A 25,477-nucleotide genomic window follows, 5' to 3' on the forward strand; every position below is an offset into this window, starting at 1 on the left:
AAGCTTGAATATATGAGAAGAGTAAAATGCTGGATTATTCAAAGTTAAAGAGTTCATTTCAGCTTTTGCAAAATGATGGTGCTTTTGATGAGTAAGACTCAACTGCTGACAATTTATTGACAAAATCATTGTTTATTCCTAACCTAAGAAAATAATTCAATAACAAACCATGTGAAATTATTTATTCGAAGCAGGAGCTGATGAAAATCATTCTCATTATACCTAGATATGATTTGAAATCTTTTATTTAATGTATTTGATAAGAGTTTGAACCTTTTTCTCAGTTCAACAATTATAAAAAATTTCCCATATAAGTGAGATCCCATAATAAGCAGAATTAACTCTTCTGGATAGTTTTTAAAGTTATCTTACATAGTTCTTAAAGTCAGCTAAGGATTCAGAGGTGTCAGCCTGAAAACCTCTCGAGTCCTTGAGAATGCCTGTGACTGTAGTTAGTCCTGGTCAGAGTTTGAGGAAAAGCCAGGGCAGCAACAGCTCAAATGTCCATCCCTCTCTACAGGATCTTTAAAACTCACAAATGGCTGAAGTTCAAAATTCTTAATATGAGAACAAAATGAAGCAACCCCACTGGATATAAAGATATTAAAAATATTTTATGTGATGACAGGTCATACACCCTAATGCTGAGTAAGGTTATGAATAGAAAATATACTTAGTGTGAACTTCAAATCCTTTGCTAGAAGGTAAAAATGAGACAAAAATGGAGCTGATGACATTTCAGTCAGACGAGATGGGAATGGGATAGCAGCTTTGAAAGTTGAGACATAACTCAAGGAATGCAGAAGAGTCAGTAGCCTGGTATTTCAAATACAGATTATTTTCAGAGCTGAATCAGGCTTTAAAGACAAAACAGTAACTACAAACCTTTCTTATCTCTCACAGAAAACAATCCCTTCTTAGTCTGTGAAGCTATGAATGCAGGTCTTTCCATTTCCTGTTATTGAAATTCATGAAATTCATGAAATTCAAGGTATATTTCTAATGATTTGGCAGGTTGGGTATAGAAGTCTCAGCACACACTTGTTTTGGAGCACCTCAACTCAACATGCACTTTGCTAAGCAGCTCAGTAGTGACTGTCCTGTGCACCCCATCCAGAAGTGCCATTGTCCCTCTCTCGACAGGAAGCCTATCATGGAAAAAGATCTTGGAAGTAGCCCTGACTTTCCCAGCAAATCTTCTCTACCTGGTGTAAGCAACCCAACTAATCAATAATTAGATGGATGCAAATGGTTTTTCAGCATTATTGCCAGGACTTATAATTTCAACTAAAACCAGCAATTACCTGGTGGACATATCTATTTATGTACACACCAGTCAAATCAGCTCTGCAATAGTTACCAAGTAGCTCCTATTGTGCAATAAAATCATTTTGAAGGGGTGATCCTCAAATGAATATTGACACCTTCCACGCTAGATGTCCAGAACTGGATGTATAACAAGCAATTTCTACAAACAATGCGACCGCATGTCAGGTTTCGTTGCTCTCAATTTTACTGCTTTTCTTTCTTCCAAGAGAATGTGTACAAATTCACACAACTGCTGCAAGAAATTTATCTATAACTTAAAACATAATTGAGCACTAAGAATATTTTTCCCTGCTGCTGACCTTGTAGTAAATTCTATCCCTAACTGATTGGCATGCCTGTCTACTTTTAAACTCTAACAAAATATATACTTCACCTGCTTTCTTTTTCTTTTTGAGCAGTTCCTTATAATAATTTGCTGCAGGGGAGAAACAAAGAAAAAAAAAAAGATGTTTTATGTCCATTCAAAATACACAGTTTCGTGGAAGCAGTAAGCAAGTGCATATCTGACCTCCTGCCTTATATAGCATGGAAACGAAAGGATTTCCATGAAGACACAAGCAGAAATTGAAGACCTCAACACCCAAAATAAATTTAACCATGATAATTTCCCAGCCTGGTTTCTTTCAGATGTGTGTTTCACACATCTTTGGGTGCTGGGTCTGACTGAGGCCTCTCCTACAGTGGGGGCATTTTTAGAAACATTCTCTTCCTTTCTGATATCTGGTAAGGATTGATGTCAACATTCAGATGTTCCCCCAGGGAAAGCACTGACAGGGCCTCTCTCTAACTGATCAGCTGCTCTAATGCTGCTGAGATTAGCTCAGGACATCGAGGGAACTTCCCTCTGCTAGACCCATCTGTAATTAGGCAACAGTTTTGAGAATTTCAGACCCACAGACATACATGAAAAATACTCCAGAGAAATGAAAACTTTAGTGCACAATCTAAACTAGTGCTTCTTCTTTTACTTATGCATTATACTGTAGTCTGTACAGTGGTTGCAAAACATATTTCTTGAGTCTTAGAATTCCAAGCACTCTTTAAATACCTTTCTTTGTTACCTAAGCAGGTCATCCAGAGCAAACAGAATTCCATTTCTCAGACAACCCGGAGCATGTCCTTGAGGAGATACATGTGTGGCTACACAAAAATGTGTGCAACCGTGTTTGCATTTAAATACAGAATGATTTATTAAGAATTTCCATTTCCAAATCCTGTTGGAAATGAGTCTCTAAACTTTCCATGACTTCTTTCCAGTTACTTCCTAATCTCTGCATTTACTGGTAAAGGCAGCATTCAATCATGTTGATATTGCACAAGTACTGCACTGTGCGTCAGACAGATGTATTACCAGTGCATGCCTATGAAAATATTCATGTAAAGAGTATTAATAAAGTTCACAGAAAAGAGTTTATATCTTTTTGTAAAACTGCATACTAAATACTCTTATAATGCAACACACATATAAAATCAATTTTAGCATTTATAAAGGTGTAAGAAAAGTAGAATGAGGCAATTTGAGCTGTAGAAACAATAGAATATTTTTGCTACAAGGACCAAACCTTCGAAAGAAATATCAGCATTTAATTTATGTGACGCTTCAAGGCTATCACATACTGTTTTATGTTGGTTTGTTTTTGTTTTTCTAATGAGGGCAGTAAGACAGAAGAAGATGGAAGGGGTTTTTTCTCCTAATTTTCCTTGCTGTCTTGCCTTGATTGCAGCTACAGCAACTACATTGGTGTACAATGATACACTCGACATCCTCATGCTAATAATTGGTGCCTCTGCTCATTTTCCCCAAGGCCATCTGGGTGAATTCCCAAGATCAAGTTATTTTTATAGAGGCTCTCAGCAGGAGGGAGGGCTCTCCACACCCTCTTTGAAATTCAGTGTGCTGGCACATCACAGCTGCTTTCTCAGAAACTGCGGGAATAATCAGCACTGCAGGAATCAGGGGAAGCTGCTTTAGCTCTCTCCGGAGGCCCAAGCAAAAGGTATCCACTGCATGGATCTGAACCTCCACCCATCTTTTCTGTAGCCAAGGGAGTTCAGAAAAATGTCCAAGTCTAACCTGAATCTGGCAACTGTTCAGAAAAGAAAAGTACTGACCAAGACACCAATGTCAGCTGTGGTTTCTTTAATTTGAAAATAAACCTGGTAAAAAAATTCACTGAATACCTCACCAATAGGACAAAGGGGGAAAAGCTATAGAACCAGGACTAGCTGAAATGTTTATTTAGTCCCAAAGACTCCTTCATATTTGTTATCTGTTCTATTTTGAAATTATAGCTTTGGGTTTGTTCTTAGCTGATCTACAACTGGGCTGAGAGTTCACATCTAAATTAGAGGAGCACCAGACATTGAAGTTAATGCATCAAGGTATCAGCAGTGTTCGTTCCTCTGTCATGTCCCATGGCCATGGGAGCTTTAATGGATCAGATGGTGACTGTGAAGCAACTACGACATACCCACCTCCCTAAGAAAGAAAAAAAGAAAGAGAAAATAGAACAGCTGTATGTGTTCCCATGTACACAAAGAAATGACCAACCAATAAAGGAAGTAAAAGCAAGAGTGATTATCCAAAGCATAGAATAATTGTCAGTTACAAATGAAACCATTGCAGTAATACTGACCCTACTGAGTGGTTGGCCCTTTTTTTTTTTCCTGAAAAGATTTACAATTCTTCGAAAAATAAAAATTTTGAAAAATACTGATTTACAGAACTCCTAAGTATCAGTGGATGCTGATATTGGCTCTACAACTCTTGGTAGCTTTTAATTATTCCAAAGTTATCGTTTTCAAAGGAAACTACAACTTATTTAGAGAATTTATTATTTTTACTCAGAACTTAATCTCTGGGCACAGGCATTTCCTTTTCCCTCTGTCCTACATCACTTTGTTCCCTCCTCCTTCAGAGGGTCTTTGTATTTTAGACCATATCTGAAAGCTCATTGGATATTCTGTTTACAATGTTATTTTGTAGAGCTCTAATTACTAATGTATTTAGCATTCTGAGACAAGACTTCAAACCTTCTGACAAATTATTAATCATGGATATGAGAAGCTCAAAAATAAGAAAACGAAAAGCTTATTTGTGGCCATGAGCTTGTTAATCTTTGTTATTCAGCAGTTATGTGTGTTAACAGAATACTAACACAAATCATGTAATGGGAAAATTTCTACATGAGAACTTTTTTTCCTGAGTGACATATAGATTAGCAGGACTCCTCCTGCTACTCTGAACCATTTATCAACTTCCCTTCAGCCCATTTTGTTGAAACAAAAAATCAGTGTCAGCTTACTTTCCCCACTGATCTGCCTCCTCTAATCTGTTTATTAGAACTCTGTAGGAAAAAATAGACTAAATTCTTGACATCATATTATTTAGCAGGAGACTAATAAATTTAATAAATTTAATGTACCTTAAAAAAAACCCCAAACTCACAACCCTAAGATCTAATACATTTATGTAGGGAAACCTTGGTTTTCTTATTCTCTCCCTTGATATGGAACAAAGAGAACATAAAATTTCTGTATCTTTTCAGTCAGTGTGCTGAGCATTTCAAACCTTAGGAAAATTTTACTTACGGGCAAAGAAATAAAGAAAGCAATTCCTAAACCACAATTATTTAATCTTACTTGATTCTCTGGCAAAAGAAAAAGAGAAGGGGAAAAAGGAAAAGGGCAAATATGTTAAAATGAAATGACCTTTCCAGAAACTTGAAAAGATCTATAGGTAATTGATGTTCAGTTATAGTTTCCCAAATTGACTGTTCCACTACGCCTTGAGAGCATTTTCTCCTGCCTGTACTTCCATCAATTGCTCATGAATATGTCAGTGAACAGGATTCTAAGCCTTATCCGAGTTTCCAGTTCAGCACACTGACTGCTCCTCCTTAGAGCCTGAGCTCTCCATCAAAGAGGAAAATCGAATCAGTTTGATACTATTATTTCTTGCTAAATCCATTTTGGCTGTTTCTTATAGTCTTACTAGACTCATGAGTATCTGGTCATTGTTAACCTTTTTGCAAAGACAGAAGAGGGGCTTAGAATTCCTCCTCCCTTGCATTTACACCCTGATTAATTGAGACCCTGACTAATTTCACTCTTCCCTTTGTCACCTAATGTATTTGTAGATCCTCTTCCTTTCTTTACCCCTGGTAAATATCAGTGCACTCACCATTTTATCCTGGCTGGTTTTTTAACCTAAAGGGTTTTGATAGCCTTTTAGAGACAACTGCTCTTTTTTCCATTTGTGTATGTCTCCTTTTGTAATAAAGATAACCACGACACAGCCAAATTACCTTTCATTGCCTTCTTACATTCTCTGCTTTTAGACAGTTGGCTCTTTTGCCACTATGACCAGAGTTAGTCATGCTTGGATTCAGTTATCCAGACACTTTTGTATCATCAGTGAATCTTGGCTTGTCAATTTTTTTAGTAAAGTCCTTCTGCAGCACTGCCTGCTAACTCAGCAGCAGCAGTTTGAGCTGGGAGAGCTGCTGAGCCCACCAGACGTTTAGAACAAGCCTTTAGACAGATGTGGTTCAAATCCCTCCCATAATGATAATTTCACCTGGGAAGCAATGCAATTTGTGACATTTTCAATTCTCACTAAAAGCACAGGCACATTATGATACTATCTAGAAATGAAAATTTAGATTTAAGAAGTGTGAGTCCTACTAAAAGCACATTACAGGCCCAGCTAATCACTTCAGTCAGGGCATTACTGGTGCTTTGCATGTAAACTCCAGGCTAATTAACTGTCTCTGCCAGCTGCAGGTTTTGAACAGGGTACAAATACTATGTATTTTCTACTAATTTTAGCAATTTGGATTGCTATTGTTCAAAAACTGCAAATCATCCAGGCCCTTGAAGCCAGACAAGTAGTTGGCTACATACAGCAATGGCCACTGCTAATTCCTGGTTTTAATTCTTTATTACTAATAAAAAGTCTACTGGGATGGACAAGATGACCATTATCACCAGACACATATAGAGATGGACAATTTTGTGACACATGCTTTTATAGTCAGGATTTCAGATGACTAGGGGTAGTTAAACGAATATGATGCAGGAACATATGTTAGCTCTTATTTTAATACAAACATTGTGAATTTGTGAAACGTGTATTTGGTGTTCATAGACTGAAAACAGCAGACTCAGATCTAAAAAAGATATAAAGCAATTTAGTCTGTTGAAGATGCTCTACTGCATAGGTCTACTAGGATGGGACTCAGTAGAGATGGTTTCTGTTATGCCAGTGACTTACTCTGTAACCTGTTGTTGTATTATTTCTTTCCCTCACTGACTTCGGTTAAAGGAAAAGGATTAATTACTTCTGCCTGTGAATTTGCGCAGCACAAGATCTTTCATTCAAAATCAGGCCCTGATCCTAGAGAAAACAAAACAACAAAAAAACCCATCAAAAACAACTCCCGAGCCATACAAAAGTATCCATTCTATACAAGTCTACAGCATTACTGGCTGTTAGCTGATAAATTTGTGGTAGCTGCTGTGTAGCTACTACACAATAAATAGGAGAAATCCAGTTATGTCCATAGCAATACTTAAGCACTGCTGTAAATACACACCTTAGCTAAAGCACCTGCTTCTATCTGTTCTCTGTAGAAAAGCAATAATTCCACTCATTTAATTGACCTGATCCAAATGCAGTTCTGGAGCTAACACATACAAGATATCATGACCCAATCTATTTGGGCAGTGTTGACATTTGCAGGAATTGCTTTCTGAAGATTAAGATGAAACAAAGTTGGGACTGATTGAAGTATTCCAAAGGGTTTTATTCACTGGTTTTACAGTGTAGCAACTGTCATTTCTGAAAGTCATATGGATTTAAATTGATTTGAAATAGGGTTCTTATTTAATTATCTGGCACAATTGCAGTTTATGAAACTTGCTGATTGCTGTGAGAGGCTCTCTGTGGCAAAAGCTTACAGCAAAGAGAGAAGGAAGTCAACAGATGAGAGGAGGATTGTTAACAAGCTGATGAAGAATGAAGACATACTAGGCTAAATCACCAAGGAGTGTGTTTTGAAGTTCTTGCGCATTTCCAGACTGGCTAAGGATTAAGAGCTTTATGCAAAAAATAGATTGAATAATTTCTAGGAAAATGAAATCATTTAGACTTCAAAGCAGAGCAGCAAACTTAAAACCATAAAGCTGTGGAAGAAATTATGCTCTTTCAGAGCAACAATATCACAGCACCTTCAGAACATGCACAAGTCTAAACTTTTACTCTCTCCTCAGACCAGAAGGACACAAAAATGCCTTCCTTAGTCTGCACCTATGCAGAGGCACTGATGTGGTGTGCTCTGGTCCTGGCACCCTTTCTCCTGACTTCTTGTCACAAAGGGGCATCAGTAGCACTGGGATAGGTGAGAAAGTCACCCATGACAGCACATTCAAGGAAGCTTTCATGTAAGGATGTGTGGGAAGGGAGGAGGGGGAAAAGGCAGCACTGAGTGTTTATGGGTTTTTCTTCCCCAAGTTAATGGTTGGTCTCATCAGTATTCTAAGTGATGATACCAAACCTAATTCTGCAAATCTGCTCTGAAAGACCTCCTAAATTTTGAGCCTCTCAGTGTTTTAAATGACACAAAACCTGGTTGAGTTTTTCTGGATAATAAAAATCAGGTTCAGTCACAAGATGCTCAGCTTTGTCACAACTGAGGGACCTTGGAACGTCCCAAAAAATTAAATGCTAAGAATCTACAGAAACTCTTATGCCAAAAGAGAGTCTGATGCAACTCTGGGGTAATGCAGCAAGTTGGTGAAATTTGTAGAATCACAGTTCTATATCTGCTGGCTAAATTTCAGCCATCTTCAGGTCATGCAGAAACACTTGCAGTTGGTTTCAAATGTAGTGACTGAGACCTGAGCTCTAGAGCATATGTGGCACCAGTTTCTAAAATCACACCCATATCCACAGGGACTGAATGCCTTAGTGAGAAACATTAAGTTGCTCACAAGTGTGTAAGAGAGATCAGACATTTGTATCAAGTAAATCAAAATCTGGTATGTTGCAGACCAGCTTCCAGATGGCCAAATCCTGCAGGATTTTTGAGGTCTGTAGGAATTGTACTGAGCCAGAACCTGCAGTATTTGGTTCTGAAGAATTAAATACATTTCTGGCTGTAGAACAAAACTCTACTAAACTTTAAAGATACAGTTGGCCAACTGAAAATGTAAACTCAGAGGTCTGAGAAGTATAAAATTTGCTCTAGCAATATTTTATTCTACAAAAACTGCTCCACAAACCATGTGGCTGTGATTGTTTTTGCTTGAGGCTATGTTGCCTCCTTCAAGTTTGAGGAGATAAGAAATAATTGTCATTTTTCAGCCATCACTGGAAGCAGTCCTAAAACATAAGGCCATGGTATAGTTCCTAGTATTCAGACTGATGCTTTTTCCTGGAAAAAATAATGAATCCAACTGTGGCTCCCTTCAGCGATTCCTCATTATAAATGAGGGAACAGGAAAGATGCTGCTGCTTGCTGTTTGAAGGGATAAGATATCGGGTTTAACAGCATTATAAAGGACAATATCCTTTTATTTCTCTGTTTATTTCAAAGGAGGTGGAGGAATTGGGCTGAAAATATCTTTCTAGATCAGTGTGGTAGACTTACCTGATTCTCTGAGTTTCATAGAAAAAATTTCTACAAACTTTATTTTCTAAAATCTGAGACACATGACTTGGGGACCAAAGCACTGGAGGGGTTTGCTGTGATGCCTTAGGTTTTAACTTTTGTATTTTTCAAATTCTGTACTGCTTAGTGTGTAACTCTGAAGTTTATTGTAGCCTGTTAATTTCTGCTCTCTCCTGCTAGGTAGACATAACAAAACCTCTCCAGGCCTGCTCTTCAAGGACACCCAGACCCTCCTAGGCCCAAAAAGTATAAACCAAAAGCCTCTAAAGGGGCAAGCAGAGGGGAAATTACATCATTAAACTGAATCTTTAACTGGAGAATTAACCCTGATATGCAAATGAACCAAACCTATAAAAGTGTGAAGAACTCGTGACCTGTCGTCCATCTTGGAGTCCATCTTGGCAATAGCCTCTGGCCCCCAGGGGGTACCTTTGAAGGCCTTTCAAAGAAATACCTGCTTTTATTCCTTTACTCCTGTCTAGTCTCTGTTTCTAGGAGGCCTCTTAAGGCATCAGTTGGTTAGGCAAACCAACCATTTTTATCCAAAAAATCACACTTCCCTCTGAGGAAAAAGTAGTAAGAAAATTAGGGATGCATTTTTGCTACACTTCAAGTTACCGTGCACAAGATAAAACATGTTCTTTTGACATTTTTGGACAAATTCAGAAACAACATGAAGCAAACCAAACCTCATACCTAAAACAATTAAAATTTTGGCAAGATTAGTTTCCCTTTGATCACACAGTATTGCTTCAAGGACAGTTCAGCAGAAATGCTAAGATTTGATTGAATTTTTACTGAAATTCTGCCCTCTCTCCTTCCCACACTTTGCAGTGAGCTAAATTACAAAGCACCCAACTTCAATGTAATTAAATTGTGCTCCACTTTGAGAAAATACTCATTGCAGGAACTGAGGTATACTCAAATTCTCAGATTTTTAACAAAGCCAAATAAGTTTGATACTTTCCAGAGTTGTTCTGCAAGGGTCAAACAAAATTATTTTTTGACCATGTTAAGTTCATCCATCACTGGTAAAATAATATGGGCTTTTGCAGATCACTCTCTTACAACTGCTCATAAATAAAGGGTACAGCTCTGAAATCTGCATCTCTTATATGTCCTCTACAATTTTATGCCTAAATTAAAAAGTCAGAATCTATTTCACATTGTCAAATGGATCTTTAGCAACTGGGATTTGTTTTCATATTGTTGTACCTAGTAAGCATAGTGAATACATGAGCTTTTCCACTAAATTAAATGAAAAGATTATTGCTTTTGCCCTAAGCAGACGTTACAGAACATGCCCAGGAAGATAAATGTAAAAAGCAAAATATAGCAGAAGATTGAGTACTTGTCAAAACCAAATTGAAGGCAGTAGGCAGCAAATTGGATTTTCCTTTACAATAACATGCAGTTCACATTCTACTACTGTAATGAATATTATAATGTGTGCTTTCTAATACAATGTCTAGTGATGCATTTCTAGAACTATTTCTCTAAGCTTAAGGATATTCTTGTTATATCATGGTTCAGTACATAGTAATGATAAGTTTGTTCAGTTCACTGCATAGCCTTAAGAATATCTTCTTCTGAAGAAAGGAAAATATTAATCTCTAGATTTCTCTTTCAGTTACAGAGATTTAAAGCTATGAAAATCATCAGATTTTAAAACAATGTCTTCCCACTGTCCAGCTCCCAAACAGCTATGGTTGCTTTGGGAACCAGCACAAGTACCATAAACAAGCACCAAATCCTCCCCAGAGCTTAGAAACAACACTGAATCCAGTGGCTGCAAACCCAGCTTGCAAATTATGAGTCCAAACCAATGTAATTCTTCTAATTTTATGAAAAATTTGGATGGTGGGTAATTAGCACACTCATGATCGTGAGTCACAGACCCAGTGTTTTCTTCTGCACAGATCAGTGGCTCTGTGCTGAGAATGCAGTCCCAGCTGGGCAGGTGGCTCTCAGTGACATTGCCAGGAAGGTCACTCTTTGACCCAGAACTGAACCCCATTCCACATGAGACAATAATTTTTACATTTAAAAGAGGATCTTTTCTGTTGTGTTTGTAGATGATGGAAAGGGGCTGGTGTGTGCAGCACATAGAGCGTAAAGAAATGGAAAGAGAGAAATAAAGCTTTTTTTATACCAGATATTAAACTTTACTGTATATTTCAAAAGAAAGAAGCATAGGCAAAAAAGCAATAATGTGAAATGAGACAGGATCATGTGGGTGAGAAGGGATGCTTGGTTGTCATAACAAAGCAATACCTTCCTGCACAATTCAGATCTTCAGGGAACATTTCTTGCTGAATTTAGCTTAAAAATAAGGCAATCAGAAAACACTGATATGCTGAGACTCAAAGTGATAAAAAATGTACATGGATGTCAGCCTTGGGAATTGCTGTATGTGTTCCATACCAGATAATGGCTGAAAACAAGTTGTATATTGTGCTGTCTAAATGGTATTTAAAATAAAGAAGCCAAGGAGCTCTACTATTACCATGCAGTCAGGAAGAGTGATGTGGCTGCCTGTTGGTTCAAGGGCACCCATAAAATGCTTCTTTAACAGAAGCAAGCTAATGCAGTGAAACAAAAGATAATCACTTTCAGGGCTTTAGTCAGAGGAAATTTAAAACTTGGCTGGAAAAGTTATAAATATCCTGCATTATTTTAAACTCCTATCAGGGAAGAATGGATTTGATATTTAAGAATATATAATTATTTCTGGTAATTATGAAAGAAAGAGAAGAGTAACTTGACTCGGCTTAATCTGTTTTTTTTTTTTTCCCAAATAAGATCCTACATTTCTTTAACAGAAGCAGACCTGAGGGAGGTGTGATGACACAAACCCATGCCAAAATTCAAATTTTTCTAAAACTTTTAATACATAGAACATGTTTGTAGTACTGTCAAAATAAGCTTAATGTTTCTGTCTTGGAGAAATTTCTGAAGTTATTACTATTCTGTGTGATGTCCAATGTTTTGTCACTGTTCCACATCTTTCTTGACAATAGCTTTTATTGATTCCTGTGGATTATTCAGGTCTCATGTTTAGATTGTCAAAAATCTAGTGTCTAGGACTTCCCAGGTTCCATGAGTTCCAAGATTTGGACCAGTTTCTTTTCTAATTACAAGTGATTAGTTACTGCAGACATTATTCGTAGTACTAATCCCAGGACTAATCCTTCTTTGGAGCTAATCTGATACTGCATCATTATTTATTTATTAGATGTTGATCATAGGATTTATGAAGTACAAGAACTCAACTGGAAGAATGCTTCTTTTAAAACAAAACTATCTTAGCATAAAGATTACAGACAGATGAAATTCCTGGAAAACATATTTGGTTTTGTTACTTTTTTCCATGTAGATGACCACTTGATTGAATTGTCATTGTCAGTAAAGAACGATGAAAAATAATGAGAAATCATTATCACATCCAAGGGAGGCAGCTATCTCCAGCTCTATTTCTGAGAACACAGTGAGTAATACCAATGTACCTTTCAGAAACTGAAGAAAGAACAGAGAAATAGCCCCACATCTTGAAAATGCCACATCCATGCAAATGTGGAATGTGTCATCATGATGAAATCATCTTCCCTTAAATTTTAGAGTATATTGGCTAAAAAGAGAACACACAGCTGGTAGCCAAATGGAACCCAGAGACAATGAGAGGCAGCACTGGGCCACTGCTGCTGATTTTCAAGGCTGCACTGGAATTTCAAAGGAAGATGGCAAAAAGGGAAGCACAATTCTTAAAAAAATTATGATTTTAAGGTGGCAATTTTCTATTTTCATACTAGGCTTTCTTTTCCAAGGCATGACTGGAAAAAAATTGAAAGATTTTCATGGGTAACATTAGTTTGTATGTAATAGAACCCATCTTATTGAATCCATTTTTACTTAACACACTTGTAAATTTTATTTAGTATAGGTGTTGTCTTACTGCTGCCACTATGTTACAGAGAATTCCAGACAACTTGAATGTCATTAGCAGATTAAGGAATGATTTCAAATATGGAAAGATTTAGCATATGAAAAAATTGCTAATGAACTTTTGAACACTTTTTAATAAAATTCCTCTTACCAAGCGACAGTTAACCAGCAAAGATGTTTGGTTTTTGACCAGCAAATAAGCTTGGTCAGCATTAAAAAATTATAAACCAAACGAATCAGGACACTGTAAATAAATCCATCCTTTAAGTCCAGTAGGAATGTAATAAATTTTTTCCCTGCCATGTTCCAAGATAATATTGGAGTAAAAAAATAATCAGCTTCTGAACATTATGTACTTGTTCAAAGACATAAATGAATGCCTTATTTTGTAAAAATTGCATAAGTATGAATAAAAGGAAAAAGAAACAGAGGTACTAACGTACAATAGAAAAAGTTAAACCCTTTAATTTCTTGTTAGACATAACAGATGCCTGAAGCTCGTGCTGTTGTGTTTAAGAAAAGCTGATTTGCTTGTCTGTAACTCAATATTAAGCTGTAGATTAGTTTTGCAGTGTATTGTACATAAGCTTCTGAATTTAACCACATCTATTTGGAAGAGATTGAGGAAATATTCTTTTTTAGCTCTTAGAAGTTCCAATTTTCTCCAAAGCCTATGGTGATAAATGCCAGCCTTAGAAATACAAACCTCAGACTTTGCTGATGAACTTGTAAACTTTCCAAGATATTTGGAGGCCACCTGCAGAGAGTCTGTGCTTGACCTTGAACAGATAAACCTCAGGGAGGGATCACAGTGTGCAATAAAAACTTCAGCAGCTGAGCTGAGAATTCTGTCCTTTTCAAAAGCTGTGGGACCAAAATCACACACAGAGGCATGGAAAAAGTGGCATAGAAGCAGACAATTAATTGGACATAGAAACAGCAAAGTATTTCAGGCTATGTTTCATAGCATTCAGGGAATTGTGATTGTAAGTGTTTACACTAAGATGAGTGAGGGATGAATAAGCAGTCCTGTAAAAAATTACAGTTTTACAGACTAATTTCCACATGCCACCTATCTGATGGTGTCATAGGAAATCTCTTGAGATTAACCTAAGGAAACATTGCAAGTACACAGAGCCCAAATTTCTGTCCATTCCTGCCCCTAAGGTCAGCCTCACCATAAACCTCTCCATGAGCTGGGCATTACAAGGCTGTTTCTTCCCTCTGTCCCTGAGATCCCTTCCAAGCTCTGTGGAAAGAGGCAGATCTCTGCTCTGCTTCAGGGAGAGCAGTGATTTAACCAGCCTTTTCTCTAAGCCACTGATAGTAATCCCAGACTGGCATAGCTGAGAGCTTCTATTGGAAACCAGCTATTTGATGTGGTAAAGCTCTATGGGGAATGAGAAGAGATTTGATAAGCTTTTACATATTTTTAAAATGTGGAGAAAGAGAACTAAGAAGACAAAACAAGGCACTCAGTTCTTGCACAACAGCCCTCCCACCATGACCACTGAGAAGCTTTTTCTCTTACAGAGCTGATAATGTCAGCAGATCTGCCTGAGGAGTTGCTTTTTCCCCTGCAGCCTTCATCTGCCGCTGGAGTAGGCCTAATCAATAACCCTGCAAGAGGGAGAGAGAATTTAACGGGTTCAAAGGACTTTGCTCAAAACTTTTTTGTACCAGCATCCCAGCTGAAAGTACAGTACATGCCTATTTTGCTCATCATAGTTTTATAACTTACAGTAGCCTGAAGCAGTTCTTCCCTCCTCCCTCCTCTTCAAACAGAATGAATTCAGCCACAGGGTTTTGCAGCATCTGATCAATATTTACTTAGCAAGACAATTTTAACAAGAACAAAAATATTCTTCCATGCAGTAGCTTCCATTTTTTAAACTTGTCAAAATATCTGTCTTGGTCTGAAGCAAGATGTAAAGACTTTAATGAGGAAAGGGAAGTAACAGAATTGAAATTGATTCATTTTGAAATGTTCACAGTTATTCAGACTACAGCTCACACCAAATAGGGTTCATATTCAAAATACATATTTTCCTTACCAAGCTGTAAAACCATTCACAAAGTGTTGAAAATTTATCTCCTGGAATAGATATGTTTAAATTCAACTGCTTCTTCAAAAATTGCTTGTGGCAAAAATGTGATGGCAACAGTTGCAATGAGTTACCAAAATATTTTTCTTATTTTTTAATTTTTGTATTAGATCTCCTGTATGCACATATTTAGTCCTTCAAATACATGTCTGTTAGATAACACTGGTTAAAAGAGTACAACCAACCTGTGCACCCTCAGCAAGTTCATCAATGACACCGAGCTGCGTGGTGTGGTCAATGGGCTGGAGGGAAGGGATGCCATTCAGAGGGACCTGGACAGGCTGGAGAGGTGCACCTGTGTGGACCTCATGAAGTTCAACAAGGCCAAGTGCAAGGTCCTGCACCTGGGTCAGGGCAATCCAAGCAGAGGCTGGGCAGAGAAGGGGTGAAGAGCAGCCCTGAGGGGAAGCACTTGGGGGTGCTGGTGGAGGAGAAGCTCAACACGAGCCGGCCATGAGCACTCACAGCCCAGAGAGACAAATGTGTCCTGGGCTGCATCCAGAGCAGCGTGGGCAGCAGGGCAGGGAGGGGGTTCTGCCCCTCAGCTCTGCTCAGACCCCACCTGCAGGGCTGCATCCAGCTCTGGAATTCCCAGCATAAGAAGGACATGGAGCTGTTGGTGCAAGTCCAAAGGAGGCCACAAAGGTGATGGTGAACCACCACTGCTAGGGAGACAGGCTGAGAGAGCTGGGGTTCCTCAGCCTGGAGAAGACTCCAGGGAGACCTTAGAGCCCCTTGCAGTACCTGAAAGGGTTCTACAAGAGATGAAATATTTATAAGGGCGTGTAGTGGCAGAAAAAGGGGGAAGGGTTTAAACTGAAAAAGCAGAGCTTTAGATCAGATATTAGAGAGAGATTCTTTACTGTGGGAATGGTGAAGCGTTGGAACAGGTTGTCCAGAGAAGTTTTAGATGCCCCATCCCTGGCAGTGTTAGGGGGTAGGCTGGATGGGGCAAGCAGGTCTAGTGGAAGGTGTCCCTGCCCATGGGTGTGGGGATGGAACGAGATGATATTTAAGGTCCCATATATTCCATGATTCTATGAAAATAATCTCTGATGACAGTGATAGTTGTTTGGAAAGACAAATAGTCTCCTTGTCTAACAGAGTTTTTCTTGATGTTTTAAATATTCTTCATGTCAAAAAAGGGTTAATTCTGGGCAGATATCATTCGAATCTATGAATTTGGATTAGTAATTTCTACTAGAAAAAATATTGAGAAGATTTATGTAGGGGTGTTTAGTTACTGAGATGATTATAAATGTAGATTATTATGACCTTTAGGTAAATGTCTTTAAATCTTGCAAATGTTTCTTTCCCTTAGTATAAACCAGCCCTGAGGCTGAAAATACCTTTTTTTTTCACAGTGTCTAATATTTTCTAAGAGGTAACTGAAACATTACTGATTCTATCCACCACTGATTTTATCAGCTACTGTTATTAGAAGAATAGACAGGTTTTTTAAGAATAATTCTGTAATTGAGATGCTATTTAAGGCTAAAGTTTCCCTTACTACATTGAGAAGTGAAAATGCAAACCCTTATACTGCTGATAAACAAGCTCTGAGGAATTCAGTCTAGAATGACAGAAATAAATGAAAAAGGAGTAAGTTTGACATTGCTTCCTTCAACAACTGAGCACCTCCTGCTTTGACCTAGTTTTATTTTTAGATGCAGATGCAGACAGAACACGAATCAAAATGCCTTTCAATTATTGGTTTGTGTGATAATTAGCATTTTGGATCTGTTATTCAAAAACAATCACAGATCAGGGAAAACCACGAGTCTCAATTCCAAAAGGGCTCAACTCCAAAAAAACACTTTTCCAGACAAGTTCCCAGAAGGGTTCTAGAAGAGACACAAATATATCCTATGTACATCAGTGCTGTGGATGTTCTGCATGCCCTCTGCTCACCAAGTTACACTGACAAAAAAGCAGCAATTTCTGATGCTAGCCTTAGAGTAAGAGTTTGGGTTTTAAAACAAGTTATTCCCTACTATTTTAGATGTTTTCAGTCTTGAGTTCTGCAGTACTGTATTGCCAAGAATTTAAATGTGGACCAGGAAAGTGACTTGATACCTGGCAGAGACAGCCCAGGAGTTAGTTATACATCTTTCAGTGATCTGCTGAAAATTGGTTATTTTTTGCTAAAGTCAGTGTGGGCTAGAGAATCATCTCTGAAGCTTTACTGGACTTTCTCCTACAGTTTCAAGCATGCAAGAAGTTTGTGTGGCTTGGAAAATGCCACGTGGTAAACACTGGGATTGTTCTCAGTGGTAAGAGCCTAAACTGTAAAGGTTCAGTCCGTAGCACTCATCCATTGGAGAAGAAAGTACAATAAAATTAGTTAATACAATTTTTTAATATATCAAATCCTTTAGAAGATAACAGCAACAAAAAAGTGATGGGTAACCAGGAGTCCACTAAACCTATCCTTAATGAATGATTGCCTCTCTCTTTTGCTTTACATATTTGTGCCTTTATTGCATTACCAGATCAAAACTTAGCGCCCACAAAGACTACCCAGTTACTGGGCACTGTGAGGTATAAACCTCTCCAAGGCGTCCAATTTCTTCAGGGGTTATTTTTGCACAGTAAAGACAGACATTAAAGTTGAGTAGGGCATCTGAACTTCTAACAAACTTCTTTTGGGCATCTGGAATCATTACCTGAAGACCAGCTTGTTTTAAATGCAAAAAGAACACCTGCAGAAATATCAGTGACAGTCCTCACACACACCAAGTTCATGAGGCCATGAAGTACTGAGATGTTATAAGGAAAGAACTGAAAAATACAAGCCACAAAGACATAAAGCCTGCTTTCCTGTAGACATGAGGGAGAAGTGACTGTTATTGAAATCTCTTTTTATCTCCCTAGAGATACATTTCTTGAAGAAATTAGGGATTTGTTGAATCATGTCTTATGCTCTCAGAGACCTCCCAGATGTCTTATTTCTTTTAATAAACTGTTCTGCTACATTGCTATAACAAATTTCTTTCAGAATATGGGGATTTTTATGCAAGGGTTATTGGAATTGAATTGAAGACTAAAAGTCAGAGCATAACAAATAATTTTCATTTCTAGCACTATGTAATTAAAAAGAACATTTGTTCATTGCCATCTATCTTTTTTCCCCTTCTTGCTCAGCCAAAGCTGAGGATGTAATACAATTGGAAATATTACTAAATAACTGCTTGAAAAGAGAGTTTTTGAAAAGCTTTTAGTCTGGAATTTTCTGAAACCATAACTGCAACTAAGAGATAAAATTGGAAAGTACTACAATACAGGACATCATTATCTGATTTTCAGTCAGTGGCTAAAAAAGGTAGAAGCCTCTACTCTTATTTCCTTCATATACATAAAACATAATCAGTGTTAGCAATGGTAGAAAATACACAGACCCGTAAATACTCCTGTGCCTAGATACATTTACATATTTTAAAGATGCAGTTTATTCTCTTCATGCATGAGAGAGACTGAAGGTGTCACTTTCAGAGTATTCAGTCACTGTAGTGCATGCTCAGTCATGAGTCATGTAATCACTGAAGTGACATTTAATTGTGTTTTAAATGTCTGTGGTTAAAATGACTGTGAGGGTATGAAAATATAGCAGTTGTCTTGCAGAAATATGACTATCATTTCTCCATACCCAATTGGTGCTGCTACTATGTATTAAGTTGGTCTATTTCTTCCAGTAGAAGAAATTATTAAAATTATTTCTTTGCTCTTGAGATTTTCAATTGGAAACTTCTTTTGTTCTGTCCTCCCTCCTTCTGCCTTCTTCATTGACCTGACGTACTGAACCAGATAAAAGCATTGTTGATTCACTCTTGTTAAGAGAGCGTGAATCAACAAGAGAGTTACCCACTCCTCTCAGAGGTTCCCAGAACAGAATGACAAGAAAACAGAAGAACAAAGCAATGGAAACGAGACTAAAGGTAGAACTTTCCCTCTGTCTATTGACAAAAGCAAGGAATAGAAGACCATACTCCCCAGCCTGGGGAAACCCAGGATGCTAATAAGAACATTCATGATCTGTCTTAGAAGAGCCAGATTAAATTGTATCTTAAATTAAAGTGTATTTTCCAGATGGTGAATTTATCAGACAATCAAAGTACAAGGCATTACATTTTTGTAACTCATTAGATTTCAAAACTATAAACTTAAAACATGGGGAATCTGATCTTTGGAGTTGAAACAGACCTTGAAGCCCAGGGTAAAATATTATTTAGACTATACATCTTTACCACACTGATGTATTAACTATGTAAAACAGTCACAAGAATATTTATAACTGGCCAATATGTCCAGAAAAATCAAAATTCTTCTTTAGATTTTTATTTTTTAAAGATCCACTATTAAACTAAGAAAGAAGAAATTAGTTTACTAAGGACAGGATTTTCTGTTCAATCCAACAACCTGGGTAACACAATTTAAGTTTTGCAATAATAGAAAATCCACAGACAAATCCTCCCCAATGTTAGTCACTGTTCAATAGTTAGTAATGAATGCTTTTACTAATATGAACATGTTTTGCATTGTCTTCAAGCTATAAAATTAGATTGGTACCTTGATGAGAACTTTACACAGTGAATCTGAATGGTTACTACCTGAGTAGGATAAAATGTGTATTGTATAAGTGGGTTAACACTGGACAGATAAATATTAAGTTTTTCTTAAGTCTGTCATCAGGAAGTGGCATTAGGAGTACCTTTGCGCAGCAAGTGAAAGGGTAATATATAATTCATTAATAGGCAGGTTAAATCTTACTTTATTGCTGAATTTAATTATCAAGAGTCAGAGTAACCCTCATCCCCTAGAGATGCATTCACTCTCCTGAGAGTCCCAGGAAGATTTTACCTCCAAACTGCATTTTAACATGGAAACAGAATGCCTGAGAAAGGCAAATTATCTGAGAATCAGTTCCATTTCTTACACCCGAGCAGGTCCTCCTCATAGTTCAGTTCACAGTCCAAAGAAAACAACTTGAAGCTAAGCCAAAGCTGCAGGTAGCTATTGCTGTTTCCCTGCACAGCACCTGCTTCCAAGCACAAGGGAATTGGTTTGCTTTGTATTTGATTACAATGAACTTGACTTTGCTTCATTATTAAAGTGTGTTTGGGCGAAAAGTAATTTCATGTGGGTTTGGTAAACACTTGTGCCCCCTTCAGGGACTGGGAAACTTTATAGTACACAATTCTCAGTCAAACACTCTGGGAAAGATATTTTTGTGTCTGCTAGACCTGCTTGGAGACTGATTGTGCAAGCTGACAAACTCAGTGGGAGACTTAGGTCTTAGATTTGCCAGGCAATAAGAAAAGCTGATTTTGTAAATAAGAAACAGGAAGCAGAGACAAAAATCAGAGACCTCAGAAACTCAGAACATACGTACTTTCCTACAGAGACAGTTTCCAGTGCATATATATATCTTTGCTAGTTTCTAGTTTTATTATTATTATTACTACTACTGAGGCTTATTTTTAAAAAGGCTAGAGAAAACCGCGTTTTGCTGTTAAAGGGATGTAAAATTGTATCAACACAAGTCTCAAATGCTTAATTTTCTAGAGCATCTCTTGATAGTTATTCTGGGTCAGCAGGATGATTTTTGCCATCCCAGTGAAATGAGCCATAAACCACTGAAAGCTGTGTTTGCATAAATTCCACAGGGGCTTCTCCAAGCTAAAGCTTGCCAATGTTTTGTGAGTAGAACATGCTCAACATGACAACACAGCAATGAGGAGAATAAATCCTGTGGCTGACCTGTAAAAGATGTACTGATATCTGACAGGTGAAACATTTAATCAGGAGCTTAAGTAATGTGTTTTATATACATCTGATAAATAGACTGTGGTATTGGGTATTATTTTTTTCTTTTTCTTCCCCGTAAACGGTTGTTAATTTTAGTATTTGGTGTATTATATGAGGGGCGTGTACATGCTGACTTTGTATTGTCTTTTAAAGTGGCCTCATATTTATATTTTCTTCCAGCAAGAAGAAATTTGATCATTCTGGTTATCTTGTGATATTAAAAGGTCTTTGATATTTTCCTGAATTAGTCATGCAAGACTCAGGAATATCTGTGCTGACAGAGTTCTTTCTGGTTAGAAGTCACATGCTGAAAATTATTCCCAATATTAGAAATATAGCTTAGAAGCAAGGTGACAACTCAAATTACTGTTTTAGCAAACAAGCAGCATTATCTGACTGAAAGATAAGTAAAAAATTAGATTCAGTTCTGAGACACTTCTCCCCCACAGAAGTTATCTGTAGTTATCTCCCATCATAATAGCTTAGCTAAAGAACTGTTTGCAGATGTGATAATATAAATGCAGACATTGCCTCAGATAAATTTAGCTGGAGATGGAAGTGTTTCTAAACAAAAAATAATAGCAATAATCTCACATTCTGGCTTTGACTGTGTTCTAGCCAATTTCTACTGTACATTTCCCCTTCTGGATTTGTTATTTGTTGGAAAGTTATTGCATTAGCATGTGGGGAAGGTGTACAGCTACCAGCATCATTGTTCAAGAGTTACTTTATTGGAATATGCTTAGAATTTTAGAGCATTTAAAGCAAAATAGAAGTTTTACTCATGTAACTCTGGTAAAAAACAGAGTTAAAAGGCCCGAGAAGACCTGATGTAATTCATCCCTTTGTTCCAAGGAAGGATCAGCAAGAGTATTTGCACTGTTTGATACAGAAATCTCTCCAGCCCAGCTGCCTTAGCCTGCTGTTTTCCCCTGGTGTCTGCAGGCAGTAACTCACCTGCTTCCCTGCAAAGGGACACAGTCCCAGTCAGCACCTACCCCTCCCTGCATGGAGAAATCCACCCAGCAGCTGAGACCTGCGCTTCTCAGCACGTGCTCACACAGCACCTGGGCTACACACACCGTATTTTATGAATTCCTGCTCAGACCTGTTACTAAGGACCTTCAGCACTGAGGATTTAACAAGCTCCAAGTGCAGCCTAGGCTGGTGTTTCATCTGCAGGTGGTTCCTTCTAACACCATTTCTCGCCACAAGGCAGAATTCCTCCCCTTGGCCTGCCCACCACAGACATAAAGAGCTGTATCTAAAGCCTTTGTCTCCCAATTACTCAGCCTTTCTTTTCCCAGGCCAGGCCATGGAAAGTTCTCTAAACCTCCTCTGTGCTCTCCTCTGGACTCCCCTAACAATAACAGCCAGTCTAAAATGCTGTACGTCCTGTGAGCTCTTCCAGCTCATCTGTCACAAGCTGACGAATTTTTCTCTCCCCATCCCAGTTATTGTTCACTCCTGTTTGTAACTCACTATTTGGCTTATTCTGTAGAGCTTTGGGCAGCCAGCTGACTCCTTGCCTGCAGCCAGTCTTCCCCCAGTTTAGACTTCTAATCCTATTCTCTTCATCCAAGTGCAAAATAGGGTCTGGTTGTGGGCTGATTTTTGGTTTGTTTGGGCTTTTTTTCTAGAATGTGGTTTCCCTGATTTTACTAAAGTATCAGCCCCTTAAGGCATCTCAGAAAAATTCTGTCGTTTTAGGTTTGCTTTGCATCTTTCTTTTGAGGGTTTTGTTACTCATCAGAAAAGCAGCTTCAATCTTTGGCTGCCCCAAATGCAGTCATCTTTCAATGCTGTAATAAATGTTCAATTTCTTCTCTTCTAAATAAGGAAGAGTCATGTTTTGCTCACATGAAGACTAAAAGTAATACAGGAAAAAAAAATAATAAATAAACAGTAAATACTGCTATTCAGCCTCTTCCCTACAGCCTCACCAAGCCTTCCTTCACAAGCCTAAGCATTAGAAGAATTACAGAACAATTTTTTTTTTTTTTATTTTGACTCCCTGACACTCTTCCTAACTTTCACTGAACACCTCACCTTTCAGAAATAATTGGGGCAATTAGCGGGCAAGTTGCAAATATATCCATGCCGATTTTCTGAAAAGAAACTTGGTATTTCACAAGGAAAAAATGTTATTTCACACACAGATGGAAACAAAGAAGGAAATGGGAATTCTAGACAAGATGTTCCTTCACACCATATGCAATATCTCTTGCTTTTGCTGATTAGTCTCATCATTAACGCAAGTACTTAGGACAGCTATGCCCTCCTACCATTATCTGTGACCAATTTCAATGAGATTTTGAGTGAACCATTAAGCTCACCACATGTCAAAAGCTGTTTAATGCAATTCTTTAGGCAATAGCTGAAACATCCTGCTGTCCCCCAGTTACAGAACATGACTGAATTCCTCTACCACCACCAGGTGTAAGGGCTCAGACACAGCTGCCACAGAACTGGTTTCACTCGGGGCAAAAAAACAAACCCAAAATCAAAGAAGCACTCAAAAAGGAAAAATCTTTCAGCTTGATCAGTTTGGAGCCACTAGGTGTGAAACCACAGCCAAAGTCGTCATTTTGGAGAGAACAGAGAAAACTGCTTATTTCAAAGCAGCTCTTGAGGTTCAGGTTATTTGAATCCAGGACTGTCACTTTTCATGTTCGTATCTTAACACAAGGACCATTAGTTTTCTAAATAACACTTGTCCTCACCAAAACAGAAGTTTCTCTCTAAAGGAATTATCTGCAGAAAATACTAGACCTCAGTAATATTGTGAAATTACACCATGGACAGACAGTTCCTACCGTGGACAAGCTTATACCTAAGATGTTTCTGTTCCATTTTTCTGGCTGGGAAGGGAATCTTAAAACATGATAAAGCAGTGGAGGAAAAGAGCCAGTGAGGGAATCCATGAGTAGTTTAGTCTTAGTTTTATCGATCATGCTGAAAATCCAATTCTCTGCTAGCAAACTTTATTTTAAAGTATAAAAGCAATGAAAAGAGGGTACTTCTGAAAGGTTATGTCATTAGGGAAGAAAAATGGAGAGTAATTCATTAACTCTAAATGCTGCAGTTTTAGCTATGGAACAGCATTTACTGTGCACAGGACTGGCAGTTTAATGCATGCTCGATACTCCACTGCAGAAAAGACTGGGTAATTACAACTTAAATTGTAGCTGTCAGCATCAGGACATACATAACGTTTCATAAAAGACCTGAGTCTATCTTTATATCTTCTCTGGAGCTTTCAAAAACACCAGTAGGATTTGCAGCTCAAGAAGAAATTCAAAAAAGGCCTCCAAAGGAAAAAATATGCAGCCCATAAGAAAACTACAACAAACTACACATCCCTTCCTCTGAAGCTTTAGCTTTTTAAACTGTTAATGAACATTCAAGTTAAGGAAATAACTACTTATAGACACGATCAAATACAGAACATAAGGTCAATCTTGAATCTACCAAATATAATCTAACCATATTGTTAAAATGATGATATATTTCTAATATCTCTGTGGAGGTATTCAATAAAATATGGAAACATTAAAAAAAAAGCTGTTTTCCTTATGTGTGACTCATGGATATTTTAGATTCTTTTTTGGCCCTTATTCCAGTCCTTGTGATTTCCAAAAGGTGTGTACATTCAGGGACACAGCAAAAGGAATGATTTATAGTCCAAATTCTTAATTTTCCAGTTCATTACCAAGTCCTCATTTAATTTAGTACCTTATTTTCCTCTGGCCAATGCTTTATCCTTCGTGTTTCCAATTTTATATAAGTACACCACAATACCCACTGAACATTAGAAATAACTATGTGCAATCTTTCTGAAAATCAAATCAGTACAAATAACCCACAGTTTCCTGGTATATAAAAAGAAAAAAGATAAAAACTACACTCAATATCCATTAATCTATTGGAAGAACATATATATTTCTATCCAGGTAATTAAAACAACCCATTTGAGGCTTTAAAGAATACTACATAATTTCAAAAACAATAGGAGTACATTAACATGAATTTTTCTATTTTAGATTTATATTTTAAATATAAAGAATTGTTTGTAGACTAACTGCTGGCTTTCTGGATACATTAGCTCATTAGTAATGTCATTATATCACATTAAACCATATGAACATGTATTTTAAATAGAAGGAACTGGTAAAAGAAATTAAAACATCAACTAGGAAAATTTGACCTTTGTTAATTATTTCAGTACAGAGAGAGCTCATTGATGATAATACTATGCCAGGTAATGTTAGATAAAGGATTATTATGAACCTTGTTATTCAAGTAATTAATTTACTTCAATAGCAACTGCCAATAAATGTCACCACTGCCCTAAAGCGCCACATTCTGGACTTTCACAATATAGTGTGGTGTGTGCACAGATGAAGAATGAACTCTATAGTCCAGAGTCCTATTTACAGAGAGATTTGCCCCCAAATACATCTATAAATTAATATTTAGTCCTAAAATATTAATGTACTATAAGACTAGAAGCCTGAAAATTACTCAAGAAAAAGCCTTCAAAATCAATATGTAAAAAGAAAAGTATGCGCCAGATATTTGAATTACCATATCCTCCAACAAGAAAAAGGTAATGACCTGGAA

At 37.5% G+C, this 25,477-nt stretch overlaps 1 long non-coding RNA gene across 8 annotated transcripts in view; it reads right to left on the reverse strand.

The window, feature by feature from the left end:
- LOC109951008 overlaps window positions 1-25,477 on the reverse strand; it is a 432,683-nt gene that overhangs the window by 71,897 nt on the left and 335,309 nt on the right. Inside the window, exon 5 of one of the 8 annotated variants that reach the window (XR_005602592.1) lies at window positions 6,605-6,727. The exons of the other annotated variants lie outside the window; for them this stretch is intronic. This is a non-coding gene — a long non-coding RNA (uncharacterized LOC109951008). The remainder of the gene's footprint in view (window positions 1-6,604; window positions 6,728-25,477) is intronic. 8 annotated transcript variants of the gene reach the window in all.

Source organism: Corvus cornix, chromosome 9, assembly GCF_000738735.6.
Source record: "Corvus cornix cornix isolate S_Up_H32 chromosome 9, ASM73873v5, whole genome shotgun sequence".
NCBI lineage: Eukaryota > Metazoa > Chordata > Aves > Passeriformes > Corvidae > Corvus > Corvus cornix.